The sequence below is a fragment of the Rhincodon typus genome, chromosome 20 (genome assembly GCF_021869965.1).
Source record: "Rhincodon typus isolate 14 chromosome 20, sRhiTyp1.1, whole genome shotgun sequence".
NCBI classification, from domain to species: domain Eukaryota; kingdom Metazoa; phylum Chordata; class Chondrichthyes; order Orectolobiformes; family Rhincodontidae; genus Rhincodon; species Rhincodon typus.
Window position 1 is genome coordinate 45,366,693 of NC_063351.1, and position 17,146 is coordinate 45,383,838.

The following is a 17,146-nucleotide window of genomic DNA, read 5'->3' on the forward strand; positions in this document are numbered from 1 at the left end:
GGGCCTAGACCTTTCTGAAGAAGGGTCTAGGCCCGAAACGTCAGCCTTCCTGCTCCTCTGATGCTGCTTGGCCTGCTGTGTTCATCCAGCTCTACATCTTGTTATCTCAGATTCTCCAGCATCGGCAGTTCCTGCTATCTCTGGACCCCATTTAATTTCAGCAGAAAGACCTCAGACAATGATCTTTCCCTATTGTGCCTTGGCGGCAGCTGCCAGAAATTCGAAGAGAGCAGCCTGCAGGTGAACCCTATTTTTATACCTGTTTGGATGGGTTTCTGGAACTTTCTATAGTTGTGGCCTATCAAGGCGACTCACTTATTAGTTTGAAATGTCTGCTGTTTGGATGGCTTGCTACTGTTTGTTTCTTTGTGCAGCAGGACCCAGTGCCTTTCTGTCTGGGCCCTCTTTTGTTTGGCAAATAAGTTATTGTGCCAATTCAGGATAACTGCTGTCTTTTACATTATGCTAATGGTCATTAGCTCCTTGGCTGCTGTGTTTGCACTGTGTCTGGGTGTGTGGGTTTTGTGATTTCAGAGTTTTACTTGGCCAATGTACCCAGCATCCCTTATTTTTGGCCAAGTTAGCAATCTACCTCTATTTTAGCAGCCAGGAGGCTGCAACACCCAGACAGTTACTCAGTTCAAAGTTTATTGGGGGTGGGCAACAAATGCTAGCCTGGCCAGAGACTTCCACTTTCCATGAAAGAATGTTTAAAAAGTTTCCATTTGTACATTTGAGTGTACATATGACAATATAAACAAGGAACAAGAGCAGGCCACTCAGTCCTTTGAGCCTGTTCTGCCATTCAATAAGATCATAGCTGATCTGATTTCAAACTCAACGCTGCATTATTACATATCCCTGCTGATCTTTCATCCCCTTAATAATCAAGAATCAATCTACCTCCACCACAAAAATATTTAAAGATTCTGTATCCACTGCATTTTGAGGAAGGGAATTCCAAACACTCTCAACCCAGGATTGATTCAAGCCTTGTGTGACTGTGTGAAGTTTGCACTTTCTCCATGTGTGGGTTTCCACACCACAGTACTGTGCAGTCGAGGTGGATTAGCCATAGGAAATGGGTCGTGTGCAGAATAAGCATTGGGTGGGGAAGTTTGGTCTGGGTGGGATGCTCTTTGGAGGGTCAGTGTGGAATCAATGGGCCGAGTGGCCTCTTTCCACACTCTAGGGATTCTATGTAAAATTAATTCTACCTGTTTCAGTTCAGTTGAGGGCCTAGAGTAACAATTCGTTCCAAACCAAGTGGTCACGTGCTTCACAGAGGCCATGGGTCAGCTGATGAGGATGATGGTGTGTTACAGTAAAAGGAGTACTTCTGAGGTTAGGGCCTCTGTTGGGTCAGAATGGGAGGGAGTTTTACTCTAACCATGCATTAAGTACTGCAGATGCCAGAGATCCGAAATAAAAGAGAAAATTATTTTTCCTCATCTCTGTCTTAAATGGGTGACCCCCTTAATTTTAAATTCTGACACTTAGCTGTAGAACTGATGTTTACCAGTTACATGGAAAATTATCCTAGTGAGTGAGTAGCCCATGCTATAGTGAAAGCAATAAGTGGCAATGCACGTCAGGCTGTTAACTCATTCCAAGCTTGTTTTGCCATGAAGGGATTTAAGAACAGGAACAGTAATTTTCAATATTAATTGAAGCATTCAGGACACAGTCGACAAGTGAGCGACATCTGGTGTAAGGAAATGGGAATCGGTTTTGGATGCCATCAGGTTTTCAGAGGATATAATGCAGCAGTTTATAAAAACATCGAAGATAAGAACAGGAGTAGGCCATTCAACTCCTCACCTGCTCCAGCATTCAATATAATCATGGTTGCCAGGAGTGATTTGGATTTGAGCCTAGAGGGTAACAAAGGTTTGGATGATGGCTTTGGCAGCTGATGAGCTAGGTCAGAGTTGATCAATGTTACAGAGGTGGAAACATTACGGAGGCATATCTGGAAAGCAGCAATATAATTATCTGATCCGTATTTTGTAGCATTTCTAACCTGCTGTTTCCCGTGGATAACAAATCTATTGTATCACTATTATCACACATGGCTAAGATTTTGCAATTTAAGCGCCAGCAAGTGTTCCATAATTTTTTTCTAACATGCCTTTCTTCAGCACATTCAGTAGCTTTTAAACCATGCTGTCTGAATTCAATTAAGATGCACGTCTTTTTCAGCCTACTGGCTTTCAAGAGGGCCACGTGAGGAGGCATGGTGGCTCAGTCGCTAGCATTTATATCTCACAGCAACTTGCACCCAGGTTCAATTCCAACCTTGGATAACTGTGTGGAGTTTGCACATTCTCCCTGAATCTACATGGGTTTCCACCCACAGTCCTGTAGTGTCCAGGGATGTGCAGGCTAGGCGGATTAGTCATGGGAAATGACGGGGAGTGGCAGTTGGGTCCGGGTGGGATGCTATTTGGAGGGTCAGTATGAAATTGATGGGCCCAATGGCCTCTTTCTGCACTGTAGGGATTTTGTGTAAAATTAATTTTGCCAGTTTCAGTTCAGTTTTTCGGCCTATAGTAACAATTTGTTCAGAACCAAATGGTCATGTGCTTCACAGAGGTCATGGGTCAGCTGATGAGGATGATGGTGTGTTACAGTAAAGGGAACTTTTCTGAGGTTAGGGCCTCTCTTGGTCAGAATGGGAGGGAGTTTTACTCTAACCATACAATAAGTACTGCGGATGCTGGAGATTTGAAGTATTGGTTCATAGTTCCTTGAAAGTAGAGTTGCAGTTGGTCAGGATAGTGAAGAAGGCGTTTGGTATGCTTGCCTTTATTGGTCAGTGCTTTGAGTGTAGAAGTTGAGAGGTCATGTTGCGGCTGTACAGAACTTTAGTTAGGCCAGTTTTAGAATACTGCATTCAATTCTGGTCTCCCTGCTATTGGAAGGATGTTGTGAAACTTGAAAGGATTCAGAAAAGATTTACATTGCCGGGATTGGAGGGTTTGAGCTATAAAGAGAGGCTGAATAGTCTGGGGCTATTTTCACTGGAGGGTCAGATGCTGAGGGATGACCTTACAGAGGTTTATAAAATCATGAAGTGCATAGATAGGATGAATAGCCAAAGTCTTTTCCCCAGGATGGCAGAGTCCAAAACTAGAGGGCATAGGTTTAAGGTGGGAGGGGAAAGATTTAAAAGGGACCTAAGGGGCAGCTTTTTCACGCAGAGGGTGGTGCGTGTATGGAATGAGCTGCAAGAGGAAGTGGTGGAGGCTGGTACAATTACAACATTTAAAAGGCATCTGGATGGGTATATGAATAGGAAGGGTTTTGAGGGATATGGGCCAAATATTGGCAAATGGGACTAGATTAATTTAGGATATGTGGTCAGTGTGGACGCGTTGGACCAAAGGGTCAGTTTCCATGCTGTACAGCTCTATGACTCTATGACTGTATAAACAGACAGGGCTAGAAATATGCAGCAGATCCGGCTGCATCTGTGTAGAGGGAAATTCCAAGTTATTGGAGAATAGAATTCTGAAGGAGAGTCAGACCGGACATGTAACGTTACATCTGTTTCCCTGTCCACAGATACTGCCAGACCTTGCTGAGTTTCTCCAGCACTTTGTTCTTATTTACCCGAACTGTACTTAGCCTGCAAGTGCTTGGCTTTCGGAATCTGTTTAATTCATTCATTTCTGACTGCAAGCACCTCCTGAATGCACCAAAAAAAATGCAGGTATTAACAAACATTCTAATGTGTTAAAAGAAAGTTAAAATGTAAGAAGTCTAAATGGCCAATTCAAACTGAAGATTCTAGAAGGAATAAGCCAAGATGCTGGCAATATTCATTAAATCTACTGAGAAACGGGATGTAAATAATTTGGGAAAATTATTCCAAAACTTGGATCAAGTTTGCATGGTTTAATGTTATATTTGGATGCAGAATCCATTTGTGATAAATAGGAAATGAACAGTTCACTGCAATAATAAACTTGAATCTTAATTATTAAGTATTGAGTCTAAAGTCAGCACTGTCATCAAATCTCTGAAGCGTTTTCGGTTTTAGTTTCAAAATAAGGTTGTTCATTCCTTTACTGTCACTTCAGTCAGAAGTTCCAGTGTTGGAGTGGCAGGTTTCTTGCTTAGCTTCCTGGTCAGAATGAGTATCGTGCTTCAATGTTGGTCAGTTTGGCATGTACCAACCGTGGAGAGTTTTGTAAGCTCTACTGCCTAGCTTCTTGGTCAATACAGAAAAGATGTTCTATCCTTATGAACTGTAAGGAGAAAGGATAGAGAGAGTAAGAGAGAAAGAGGGAGCCAGCTCTATGTTGTCGTGCTTCTGTAAAAGTTCATATTAGAAAAATGATTGTGTCTCTAGTTTCCCCCTTCCATGTCACAACCCATTGCCCAAATGCGCATCCAGGATAAACTCCTCCAACTGGCACTGACCCTAAAAGATCCTGGAAAATGTACCTGCTTAAAGATTTGAGAACTGAAAGAGGCTTTCAGTTTTCCAATTATCTATCTATCTACCTATCCTTCCTTCCTCTTTCTACTTTCCTTTCTTTCTCTCTTTCTCTATCTCTCTTTCTTTCTCACCATCTACTGATCTCTTTCTTTCTCGTATAAGCATTCAAACAAGGAACACATGTAGGCGACTTGTCCCTTCAAGCCTGTTCCACCATTCAGTAAGGTTATGGCTGATCTAATTTTAACCTCAACTGCATTCCTGCACATCCCCAATAACCTTGCATCCCCTTGATAATCAAGAATCTATCTACCTCTCTTAAAAATATTGTAAGATTCTATGTCCAATGCCTTTTAAGGAAGGAAATTCCACAGACTTAGAGGCCTCTGAGAGGAAAAATAAAGCTTTTGTTTTATATTGGTGTCCCCTTATTTTTAAACTATGACCCTTAGTTCTAGATTCTCCCAGAAGAGGTAACATCCTTTCAACATGCATGTTGTGAAGTCCCTTTGAAAGATTTTCTATGTTTCAGTTAAGTCACCTCTGACTTTTCTAAACTCCAGAGGTTACAGGCTTAACCTGTCTAGCCTTTACTCAAATGGCAATCTGCTCATTCGAGGTATTAGCCTGCTAAACCTTCCAATGCTTCCAATGCATTAACATCCTTCTATTAGTATGGTGACCCGAGCTCCGGATGTGGTCTCACTAGTACCCTGTATAACTTAAGCATAATCTCTCTACTTTTGTATTCAGTTCATCTCACAATGAACAATAACATTCTAAAAATTTCCCAATTACTTACTGGACCTGCACGCTTACGCCCTGTGATTCATACATTAGGATGACCTAGATCTCTCACAATCTCAGAGCTCTGCAAGCTCTTTTTTACTTCCTTTCTTCCTTCCTCGCTTCCTTCCTTCCTCTCTTCCTTCCTTTCTTCCTTTCTTCTTTCCTTCCTTTCTTCTTTCCTTCCTTTCTTCTTTCCTTCCTTCCTTCCTTTCTTCTCTCCTTCCTTCCTTCCTCTCTTCCATCCTTCCTTCCTCTCTTCTTTCCTTCCTTCCTTTCTTTCTTCCTTCCTTTTGCTTCCTTTCTTCTTTCCTTTTCTTTCCTTCCTTTCTTTCTCTCTTCCTCTCTCTCTTCCTTTCTCTCTTCTTGTCTTTTTCCTTTTCTTCCTGCCTCATTTCTTTCTTTCTTTCTTTCCTTTTCTTGTGTGGCAGCTATGAAACAGATACTATGTAATCTCTGAAGATAAATTTGACAATACAGCAGGCTGTATTGAATAAAAGAATCCTGATTCTCAGTCAAAATGGCAAATTTCCCACCTCAACCAAATGGGATCGGCAGCAAGTGACAATTCTTGATAAGGGAAGGAAAAAGCAAGAAATTCTATTATATCCCACCCTGCCTCCACTGTAAACCCATTTTGTTCATCATCAAAGGCACAAGGATGGCAGTACTGGGCATCTGGGAGCAGATCCTTTGGCCAGATTCATCTAAGAACAGGGAGCATTTCAGTCTTTCTTGGTGATCGTTCTTTGCTCATTTAAGGCCAATAAAGTTACTGCTTGGAAATAGGCTGTATTCAGTAAATGAAAAGAGAACATTTATTTCACAACCTTTCACAATCTCAGAGCTATGAGAGGCTTTCACAATCTCAGGATGACCAAACATACTTTTCGGCCAGTGAGATAATCTTGAAACGTGGTTACAGTTCTAATGTGTAACGTACAGCAGTCAATTTACTCACAGTAAGCTCTTGGAAACAACAATGAGATGATGACAAGGCAATAATATTGGTTGAGCAATAAGTATTGGAAATCACCTACCACACCCACTGTTCAAAACAACACAGATGTCTTTCATCAATTTGACAGGATAGAGCCTACTACTGCTATATTGCGGTGCTCCCTCAGTTCTGCAGTGTGTATCAGACTAAATATTTTTGTGTTCAAGCCTCTGGAGATTAACCTGACCCCTTGTAGGTGACGGACTCTTACGCTACTGAACCATGGTTGAGGGCTGCCAAGTAGCACACAGAGGTTAGGTATAATTTAATAAAATGTTTCCCTCAAAGCAGCCGAGGATTTTATGGCAGTGACTTTTGTTGGTCACATCAGAAACCATACTGAATGCCAATGTAGCTCAAAGCTTTCTGCAGCAGTTCACAGTGCTGGCTTGAGTCTACTTGAACTCAATTTACAGTGGGACCAATTGTTAAAGGGAATTTCCATTCCCATCACTTCAGGCTGAAATTAAATGAGAGACTCATTGGATAAGATTTTCCCAGCCCTGCAGAGGTGGGGAATTTCAGATCATTGTCCATCAGGATAGCTCCATGACACAGTCCCGCCACCTGCCCAGAATTTCTGTCAACCTCACAATCTTTCGCGACATCTGCATTCCTTAAATTCTGACTTCTTTTGAGCTTCCAGTCATAGTTGCTCCACCATTGGCAGCCGTGCCTTCAGTTATGACAGCCCCAGGCTCTGGAATTCCCTCCTGACACTTTCTGCCTTCTTAAGACACTTCGAAAAACCTAGACAAAAACAGAAATTGCTGGAGAAACTCAGCAGATCTGGGAGTATCTGTGGACAGAAAGCAGAGTTAACATTTCAGGTCAAGTGGCCCTTCTTCAGAACTTTTAGAATCTTAGCTCTTTGACCAACTTTTTGCACATCTGACCAGTACTTCCCCACATGACTCAACGTCATGTTTTGTTGTATAACGTTTCTGTGAATTACCTTGGGCTTTGTGATAGTTCAATGCTGCTATATAAATGTTATTGTTTTTCTTTCGTGGGAGCCAATGCAATCAAACCCAAAGCTATCTTGCCCAATGCATGTACATGCACACACACACATGCACAGTTACTAAAGAAGACTCATGGATACTTCTCCAGCATCTGCAGTTCCAACTATCTCATGGATACTCACACAGGTACACACAAGCATGCACACGCAGATACACACAGACACATGAACACACACATAGACAATTAAAAATTCAAACATATATACACATACACCAACCAGCAAGCACACAGAGAAAGCCAGGGCCCCAAACCTGGACATGGCTACATTGTGCCTGCAGATTCTCCAAACTGGCTGTCCCTGTCTTCATTGCACAGTTCAGGGTGGTGGTTAGGATCAGAACATGAGAACTTTTTTTTTCAAACATATACTTTATTCATAAAAATCTTTTTGTATATATATGTCACAAAAGCAGTTCGGTTCTGTACAGTTGCAAATCAAGTAAATAAACAAAACATTGGACACTGACTCTATCCAAAAAACCAGAAACCTCTCTTACACATACAATACTAATATTTATATATATTCTGAGGCACTGGGAGGGTCTGATAACTGAATGGAGCCCCGTTTATCTTCAGCAGAAAGACCTCAGATGGTGGTCTTATCCCACTGCACCTTGGTAGCAGCTGCCCCAAACTTAGCACATAGTCCTGGACCTTGGAACGTGCCAGTCTGCAACACTCGGCTAGGGTCAACTCCTTGTTCTGGAAGACAAGGTTCGGGCAGACCAAAGAACATCTTTCACCGTGTTGATAGTCCTCCAGGGGCAGTTGACGTTTGTCTCAGTGTGCGTCCCGGGAAACAGACTGCACAGCAGAGTCCCGCATCGCAGAACTGCTCGGGACGAACCTCAACACAAACCACTGCATCTTCCTCCAGACTTCCTTTGCAAAGGCACATTCCAGCAGGAGATATGTAACAGTCTCAACACCCCCGCAGCCACTTCGAGGGCAGCGTGCAGTGGCACAGACCAACTGGGCGTACATACAGGATCTCACAGGTAGTGCCCTTCTCCACCACCAGCCAAGCAATGCCTTGGAGTTCTGGTGATGAGGTATTCTGCCAAATGATTTTCACAGTCTGCTCAGGGAACAACCAGACAGGATCGACCCTCTCCTCTTCCCACAGGGTCTTGAGGACGCTGCGTGCCGACCACTTCCTGATGGACTAGTGATCAAAGGTGTTGTTCTTTGGGAATTTCCTAACAAAGGACAGGTGATGCAGACTGTCTAACTATTTGGATTGTTCCACAGCAGTGAGGCTAGTCCCATCATTCTCAACACCAGGGACAGGTAGAACCTCAGTACATAGTGACACTTGGTGTTTGCGTACTAAGGGTCTACGCACAGCTTGGTGCAGCCACGCGCAAAGATGGCCATCAGAATGAGGGCAACATTGGGTACATTGTTGCCCCCCTTACCCAGAGGTTTGTACATGGCGTTCCTGCAGGCCCGGTCTATCTTAGGCTTCCAGATGAAATGGAAGATGACTTGGGTGACTGAAACAGCATAGTTTTGGGGAATGGACCAGATCTGCACCACATACAATGGAGACGGTGCCTCACACCTGATGACCAGGTTTTTAACTGCAATGGAGAAGGGGCAGTGCTCCCAAAAGACGAGTTTCTACTTAACTTTGGCGATGCATTCCTCCCAAGATTTTGTGCATGACTTGGTCCCTTTGAACCATATTCCCAGCACTTCAGGTAATCTGTCCTGACTGTGAAGGGAAGAAGGAGCAGACGGCCCAGTTCCCAAAGAACATGGCCTTACTCTTGCCTCAATTTATGTTGGCTCCCAAGTCCCGTTCAAACTGAATTGAATCACATCTGATGATGTTCCAAGTTTTGCACATGAACATATGGGCAAGGACCAATAGAACATAGAACAGCATAGCACAGTACAGGTCCTTCGGCCCACAATGTTGTGCTGAACTATTATCCTACTCTAAGATCAAACTACAAACCGAAAGAATGCTGTAAATCAGGAACAAAAACAAAGTTGCTGGAAAAGCCCAACAGGTCTGACAGCATCTGTGAAGGAAAAAACAGAGTTAACGTTTCGGGTCTGGTGACCCTTCCTCAGAACTGAGATCAAACTAAGATCAAACTACCCTGCATACCCTATATTTTACTATCACCCACGTGCCTATCCAAGAGTCGCGTAAATGTCCCTAATGTATCTGACTCCATTACCACTGCCGACAGCGCATTCCACACACCCACCACTCTCTGTGTAAAGAACCTACCTCTGACATCTCCCCTATACCTTCCTCCAATCACCTTAAAATTATACCCCCTCGTAATAGTCATTTCTGCCCTGGGAAAAAGTACCTGGCTATTCACTCTATCTGTGCCTCTCATCATCTTGTACACCTCTATCATGTCACCTCTCATCCTTCTTCACTCCAATGAGAAAAGCCCTAGCTCCCTCAACCTTTCCTCATAAGACCTGCCCTCCAGTCCAGGCAGCATCCTGGTAAATCTTCTCTGCACCTGTTCTAAAGCTTCCACATTCTTCCTATAATGAGGCGACCAGAACTGAACACAATATTCCAAGTGTGGTCTAACCAGAGTTTTATAGAGCTGCAGCATTACTTCACGGCTCTTAAACTCAATTCCCCTGCCAATGAAAGCCAACACACCATAAGCCTTCTTAACAGCCCTATCAACTTGGGTGGCAACTTTGAGGGATCTATGGACGTGGAACCCAATATCCCTCTGTTCCTCCACACTGCCAAGAATCCTGCCATTAACCCTGTATTCTGCATTCAAATTTGACCTTCCAAAATGAATCACATCACACTTTTCCAGGTTGAATTCCATCTGCCACTTCTTTGCTCAGCTCTGCATCCTGTCAACGTCCCGTTGCAACCTACAACAGCCCTCCATGCTATCCACAACTCCACCAACCTTCGTGTCATTGGCAAACTTACTAACCCACCCTTCCACTTCCTCATCCAAGTCATTTATAAAGATCACAAAGAACAGAGGTCCCAGAACAGATCCCTGCAGAACACCACTGGTCACCACTTAGCAAAAGTAGGCTATTTGGCCCTTTGAAGTAGCCTGCTCTGCCATTCAATACGATCGTGCCTGATCTGATTTTAACCTCAGCTCTACATGCCTGCATTCCCGAATGATCGTTCATCCCCAAGTATGGACTGGTCAAAATCAAGTCCCAGAAACATTAGGAACTTCAATATGGAGGTGGTATCATAGTACAAGACTGATTGTGGCCACACCTATGGCTGATTTAGCCTTGTAGCAATGTCAGTGAGTTTTAACAGTAATCTCTGATGGTGCTGTAGCGCTGTCACTATGATGCCACCTCCAAGCGGTCTCCACATTCACTGAGCAGGGGTACTGTCTGACACTAGGAAATTTCAGTCAACATAGGATAACGAACCTTGACTGGGGCCTTAATTAACACTACAGCCATACTCACACACTCATACACATTCACATACAAACACATACATCTTTTAGACACACACTCTCCAACATATACACGCAGTAACCCATTCACACACACACATATACAGACAATGTCACAAACACTCACCCACACACTCGCGCATTCTTACATGCACACACATATATTGGTACATGCACAAGCACTCACACTCACACACACACATGTACATTCTCACACATACCACACACTCACATGCGTATTCTCTCTTTCACACATGCATAGACACTCATATGTACACAAGTATTCATACACACACATATGCACAGTCTCACGCATTCATACATGCTCACACATAAGCATGCACACTTACACACATTCATAGATACATATATGCCACACACACACATGACACACTTGCACTACACTCTCACACGTTCATACACATAGGTCCTCACACATTAAGTATTGAACAGCAGCAAGAGACTTGGCTGATTCATCCAACAGGACCCAGGACCCCTGACTGTGGTCACACTGCTGTGACCAGAACTTAGCAAAAACCAGAGGTGGGTCCCAGGGCCTCCCAGTTTGTGTTAGAGATCCGTTCCACATGAGACTAAACCCAATGGGGGGACGTTAAACCTGTTTATTTATAATAGTAAGTAGCCAAGTACAGCAGCTCTCTATGGAAGAATCTGAATAGAGTGTTTCTGACAAACATGTTTTTCATTCTTTTTGTTTCAGCTGCAGGGAACAGAAGAAAAATCCAGATTCCAACTGCCCTTGGACAAGCTAATTGCAAATTTCAGTGGAAACAAAGACACAGCCATATCCAACTGATCTCAATGTGATTGTTTCCAATTTGGAAGTCTCTTTAGCTCTGGTGTTTACAAAGAGAGGAGGTGGTTGGTTGGGGGATGGGGAGATGCGTGGTGGGAATGACTCTTAATCGGCAAAAGCTTTGGACAAGGGCTGACATCATTCTGTATTTCCATTGCTAACACAAATACTTCCTTTGCTGCTCCAGTTCTTATAACTCTGTGTGTGTTATTTTAACATCACTGCATTTCTGTACAGTACAGGGTTGGAAACCAAGGTTGAAATTAAAATTAAAATTTGAGTGTGTTTTTGTTAGTGTGTATTTATTGTGACAGGAAACTTTGTGTGTTTGACCTTTTATGAATCTTGACCCACATTTAGTATTCCTGGAGCTGCCAGTATTCACAAACTGCCACTGCCCTTTAATTTGTGGCTTTGTTTGATTATATACAATAGACTCCACTTTTAAATGTGGTTTTTCGTCAGTAGACAGGCAGCTTGCTTTGTACATTTGTTTGTGTTCAGTCACAGGACATGGGCGTCACTAGCTGGGCCAGCATTTTGTTTATTCACTCATGGGATGTGGACATTGCTGGCTGGGCCAGTATTTATTGCCCGTCCCTACTTGCCCTTGAGAAGGTGATGGTGAACTGCCTTCTTGAACCGCTGCAGTCCATGTGTTGTAGGTTGACCCACAATGCTCCTAGATTGGGAATTATTGCCCATGCCTAGTTGACCTTGAGAAGGTGATGCTGAGCTGCTGCCTTGAACTGTTTGTCCTTGGAGTGTTGGGGCAACCACGGTGTTGTTGTGGAGAGAGTTCCAGGAATTTGACATATTGACACTGGAGGAACACCAGTATTTCAAGTCAGGATGGTTTAAGGCTTGGAGAGGAATACGCAGGTTATGGCATTCCCTTGTACTTGCTGCCCTTGTCTTTCTTGGTGGTAGAGTTCACAGGTCTGGGAGGTAGTGATGAAGGAGCCTTTGTGAGTTGTTGCAGTGCATCTTGTAAATGCTGGCACTGTGCATCAGCGATGAAGTGAGCGCATGTTGAAGGTGGTGCCAAGAAGGAAAAACCATTTTAAAAATGCTTCAAAATGAACATACTGGTTGTACTGTTCTGAGGTATAAAAAACATGTCAAAGCAGAATGTGTCATTTACAAGTTGTTCTAGTTTTTCTTTCTTTTCTTTGCTTTGTCTGGGCAGCATTAAGCTCCTTGAATGCTTTTGGAGCTGCACTCATCCAGGCTGGTGGGGAGTATGCAGGCAGAAATCCTGCCTCCAAGAGCTGCCATCCAATGGGAGAGTCACCACCTTTCAGAACCAGAGTGCCACCAAGACTAGCGGTCACTGCTGGGACTGCATGCAGCCAGGAACAGCATCATGGAAGCTGCCCTGCCCTACGTCAGTGAGGGAGGGTCTCCAGAGCCAGTCAGGCAGACCCCAGCAGGGGTTGGTGTGAGGAACATTTCAATGGTGATGGCAGCCAGGATGTTTCGTTGGAGGTGAGTCCTGCCTACAGATGGAGCCTCTGTTACCTTTGGACAAGAGCTGACATCGCTCTGTATTTCCATTGCTAACACAAATACTTCCTTCACTGTTCCAGTTCATATAACTCTGTGTGTGTTATATTAACTAATCAAGAGCTGCCCCCTTCTGTTACCCCACCCCTCCACAAGCCCCAAAGGTAGCTTGCCAATGTTTGCTAGGCACTCATCATGTGGAGTGGAGTCTTGGCAAAAATTGTCCCTTAAATGCCCTTTGAGAAAGCAAGAACTGCAGATGCTGGAGTCAGAGATAACAAAGTGAAGAAGGGTCCCAACCTGAAACGTCAACTTTCCTGCTCTTCTGATGCTGCCTGGCCTGCTGTGTTCCTCCAGCTCCACACTGTGTTATCCTTAAATGCCCTTTGTATTTCAGGCAATGACCTCAACTGACCTCAGGAGGAAAGGTCATCTTCAACCATTCCCGAAACTGGGAAAACTGCATGACTCATTCCTCCCAATTCTATACCCCAATTCTCAGCCTCCCACCTCTAAACCTGCACTGATGGGCTGCAAAATAACTCCACAGAGGCCGGTATCCCATCAACAAATCACCCTTTATTTACACACGCAGAAACAAAAACGGAAGTTACTGGAATAGCTCAGCAGGTCTGGCAGCTGTTAACGTTTCAGGTCCGGTGATCCTTCCTCAGAACTCACTGGACCCGAAACGTTAACTCTGATGTTTCCTCACAGATGCTGCCAGACTGGCTGAGCTTTTCCAGCAACTTCTGTTTTTGTCCCTGATTTACAGTGTCTGCAGTTCTTTCAGTTTTACCCTTTATTTACAAATGAACAGTCCTTGACTGTAGTACTGCCTCCGCCAGAGTCAGGTCCCAGAGTATCAGAAATTCTGACAACCATGCCAGGAAGTCCTGGAACAGGGGTCCCACAAACCTTTGTCAAAGAGGTTGGTTGTACGGAGCACTTTTAAAATAGGAAAGAATGTTTGAGAGTCAGAAAGATTTAGGAAGAGAACTCCAGAGCCTCGGGTCTCAGAAGTTGCAGGAACAGGTAGTAATGAAGGGGCTATGGAAATTGGAGATGTGCAAGAAGGAGGAGTTGGAGGAATGCAAATATCTTGGATTGTTTTAGGAAATCACGGAGATAGGCCCGGGACCTCCTTGAGCATAAAGCTGAGTTGAGCATCATTCACTAACTGATCCATCCTGGGAGTCTGTGCACAATATTTTTATCCATAATTCAGACACGATCCTCCTCCTTCAACTACACACCATCAGAAATAAAATCAATGTTTATTCATAAGTTATTGTTTCTGGCATCTTGTTGTTTGCAAAATAAGAATGTAAGAACTAGGAACAGGAATAGGCTTTTCAGTGCCCCAAAGCCTGGTCTGCCATTCAAAATGATCACATCTAATCTCATTTTGGCCTCAACTCCACTTTCCTGTCAGTTCTCCATTACCCTTTAACCCATTACTAATGAGCAATCTGTCTATTTCCTCCTTAAATTTATTCTGTCCCTGGTGTCCATTGTGAATTCCACAGAATCATGACCATTTGAGAGAAGTAATTCCTCTTCATCTCTGTTTAAAATCTGCCACCCCTTAGCCTAAAACTATGACCTCTCACTCTAGATTGTCCAACATGGGAAACCTTCTCTCTACATCTACTTTGTCAATCCCCTTTAGAATCTTATATACCTCAATTAGATGTCATGTCATCTGCCTAAGCTATAGCAAGTATGTGCCTAAACTGCTCAATTTCTCCTCAAATGCCTACCATGACTGCTTTATAATTTCAATCATCTCATTTTCAAAATAATTTTGCTGGCTTCCTCTTTGGTTTTGAGATGTGGACAACAGTGGCAAAACATTAATTATTGGAAATGTCTACTTGCTCATAGGGCATTGAGTGAAGAATGCAGCACGATACTGGAGTCATTAGTGAGATATATTTATGAACATGTTGAATTGTACAACAGTTCAGACCCATAGGTTGATATGCTGGGATCTGAAATAGCAGCCCCTGGGGTTGTTAACCAACCAATCTAGCATCAGGCATTTCTGAGAGACATGATAGTGTCAGTCTTTGCTTCTTTTCTTCTTTCCTGTTTTCCTTGAGTGTTTTGACAACAGAAACTAATATTGCTTGACCCTTGCAGTCATCAACATTGACTCTATCCATTTAATCTTACTCCCATCAAAAGAATTAACAAACAATTTATGTGACTATAGAAAAAAATCATCACTTAGGCATTCAAAAATGTAAGTATAGTTTTTTGATAATTTATTTGACGCCAAAATCTCTTTGCAAAACACCAAATCTAATTTTGAATCCATCTGCTTTTTCATAATAAAGAACCTTAGCTTAGTGCCAGTGATTTAATGAGAAGTGACAGATGACCTTGTTATGATAAAGTCAACTATCTCACAGTATATCATGGATTTAGATTAAATTGTCATTAATTCTGGTCCACTGGGGATTTTGAATGTTAGATCAGTTTACTGGCTATCTTTGGTGGATAAAATGCCAGTCAGCCAATTTTTCAAGTTTTTTTCCATGTTTTGTTTGTGTTGCTATGTCAGATTCAACAGTAGTTTGTCCAGGACCCATTGAAGTGAAAGTTCTCTTCAATAAAATCCTCTCTGCTGAGCAGTCATAAGCATTACTAATCCTGATTTTGAAGGCTAGGACTGCTTCCCAGAAAGTCCCACCCAGAGTCCTCTACCTACTTACACTTTCTGTTTTGGATTTTTTTTTCTTCTTCTCTCTTCTTGCTTCTGTTTTCTTGTCCTTGGACTCCCTGCCTCAGTGCAGACCCAGTGAGGCATCCTCTTGGCCTGGCATGGTGTTCTTCTGGCTTAGCGAGGCAGTCTCCCAGCCTGGTGTGGCAGTCTCCCGGCCCGGTGTGGCGTACTTCTGGCCCGGTGTGGCGTACTTCCGGCCCGGTGTGGCGTACTCCCGGCCCGGTGTGGCGGTCTCCCATCCTGGTGTGTGGTCTCCCGGCCCGGTGTGGTGTACTCCCGGCCCGGCGTGGCGGTCTCCCGGCCCGGCGTGGCGGTCTCCCGGCCCGGCGTGGCGGTCTCCCAGCCCGGTGTGGTGTACTCCCGGCCCGGTGTGGCGGTCTCCCAGCCCGGCGTGGCGGTCTCCCGGCCCGGTGCGGTGTACTCTTGGCCCAGTGCGGCGTACTCTAGGCCCGGTCTCCTGGCCCGGTGTGGCAGTCTCCCGGCCCGGTGTGGCGTACTCCCGGCCCGGTGTGACGGTCTCCCAGCCCGGTGTGGCGTACTCTTGGCCCAGTGCGACGTACTTTAGGCCCGGTCTCCTGGCCTGGTGTGGCAGTCTCCCAGCCCAGTGTGGCGGTCTCCCGGCCCGGTGTGGCGTACTCCTGGCCTGGTGTGGCATACTCCTGGCCCGGTGTGGCGTACTCGTGGCCCGGTGTGGCGGTCTCCCAGCCCGGTGTGGCGTACTCCTGGCCCGGTGTGGCAGTCTCCCAGCCCGGCGTGGTGGTCTCCCAGCCCGGTTTGGCATACTACCGGCCCGGTGTGCGGTCTCCTGGCCCGGTGTGGCGGTCTCCCGGCCCGGTGTGGCCTCAGCGTGAACCTCTCATCTCGAGGTAATTCCAGAGCGGTTTCCTGGCCTCGGGAATTTCAAGATGAAGCCTGGCACGGCCTGGAGTCAGGGCCCAGTGTGGACTGGAGGCTAGGTACCAGTGTGGACTGAGTTGGAAGGACTGTTGTTCTAAACTTTTCATTTCTCTATTTTATGATTAATTCCTACAATCAGCAATGTTGGACTTTTTATTTCTTTATTTTTCTAAATTTTTTATTTCCCAAGAATTTGTACCTAGGAATAATTTGTACCAAGGGTATCTTGATGGTGCCATTAGTGGCAAATTATAAACTTTTCACTGTGAGTACATATGACTATAAAGCTAATTCATTCATTTGTACTTTGCATTTAGTACCATATCAGTGTATTGATTCATTCGGTGATGGCATGTCATTGTGTTGATACATACTGATATAGCCACAAGCTATAACCACTCCACTTACACAGCACCAAATGCAGGGAAAAATCAGTACACTCTGTCGTGCATATGCTCAGAACAATCATTTTATCTAAATGTACAATCAGTAATTTGGTCGT

The 17,146-nt window shown here is 44.3% G+C and overlaps 1 long non-coding RNA gene across 1 annotated transcript in view; it reads left to right on the forward strand.

Annotated features, from left to right (window-relative positions):
• The window catches only part of LOC125485551, a 12,647-nt gene extending 854 nt beyond the window's left edge, over positions 1-11,793 (forward strand). The window contains exon 2 of the long non-coding RNA XR_007264261.1: positions 11,415-11,793. This is a non-coding gene — a long non-coding RNA (uncharacterized LOC125485551). The remainder of the gene's footprint in view (positions 1-11,414) is intronic.
• The last annotated feature ends 5,353 nt before the right edge of the window (positions 11,794-17,146 follow it).